General features: G+C 34.4%; 1 pseudogene; it reads left to right on the forward strand.

Moving 5' to 3' along the window:
* LOC104784407 overlaps positions 474-1,290 on the forward strand; it is a 1,767-nt pseudogene continuing 950 nt past the window's right edge.

Consider the following 1,290-nt stretch of genomic DNA (forward strand, 5'->3'; position numbering starts at 1 on the left):
GTACCAACCATATATGATCTCGATCATTTATATATAAAAAGTATGAAACTTTGTCAATAAAATATATATATATATATATATCATAATACAAAACCCAGCTTATTGTTAGCTTTCTATTTTTGGTATATTTATTGCTTTTACATACACGAAAACTACTTGAGATTTACGAACACACTAACGAATACAACTGTGTATGTGGGCATTATAGATATAAATTTATAGAAGCATAGTCCACAAAATTCAGAGTCTCAGTCCTTTCCTTTTCAACAATCTCTCTAACTCCACTATACATCCCAGTTTCTCCCACTATAAAAAGAACTCGTTTCCTCTCTCTCTCTTCTTCACTTCACACACCAAAACTATCTTCAAGAAACTCTCCATATATTCTCTATACAAAGTTTAGAGAAAAAATTGGTTAACCAGATCAAATATTATATAAAAATTAAAGGTATACAACACTTTTTTCTCAAACAATGAGATTATCTTTTTCTCCCGTACGTCCGCATAGTGTAGTGACGCCTTCACTACCAAAACACGACGCTGTGTCTTATATAAATGGTACGACGTCGAATCGTCAGTGTCGATGTGTACTTACTCTTCCTTCTCCTACAATCTCTACTTCCCGACCACCGGTTATACCCAAACCAGACACCTGGGAGAGTTTGCTTCTAAACCAAGATCAAATCTCCAGCGAATCGTCCCCCTCTGGTTCTAATTATCCGGTTAAGCTTGGCCGGAGATGGATGGAGTACCAGGGGCTTCAAAATTGGGATGGTCTTTTAGATCCATTGGACGATAATCTCCGGCAAGAGATTCTCCGGTACGGTCAATTCGTCGAATCGGCTTACCAAGCCTTCGATTTCGATCCTTCGTCTCCCACGTACGCGACATGCCGGTTTCCCAGGAGTACTCTGTTAGACCGATCCGGTTTGCCTAANTCATTAATAATCCTAGATTCTTTTGTTTTAATTGAATAACACAACAATTTTAATGACTTTATAAAAGTCTGAATCTTTTTTTTTTTTGGACAAATATAAAAGTCTGAATCTAATATTCCAAATTTGTTAGATGTTAAATGACTTTTTACAAATCACAAACCAATAACACTGAACTTTAACAGAGTTTAACAAAATCTTGATCTATAACAACAAATTCTACCTAACATTTAAAGTTTTTAAAACTCTATTCAAATCTCAAACCAATAACTCCCACTAACAAAAAAAAAAAAAAATAGTAAGAAAGGTAGAAACTATTAATGATGATCTCAAATATTTGATTTCACATTCTCTT

The sequence above is a fragment of the Camelina sativa genome, chromosome 4, assembly GCF_000633955.1.
Source record: "Camelina sativa cultivar DH55 chromosome 4, Cs, whole genome shotgun sequence".
Classification (NCBI taxonomy): domain Eukaryota; kingdom Viridiplantae; phylum Streptophyta; class Magnoliopsida; order Brassicales; family Brassicaceae; genus Camelina; species Camelina sativa.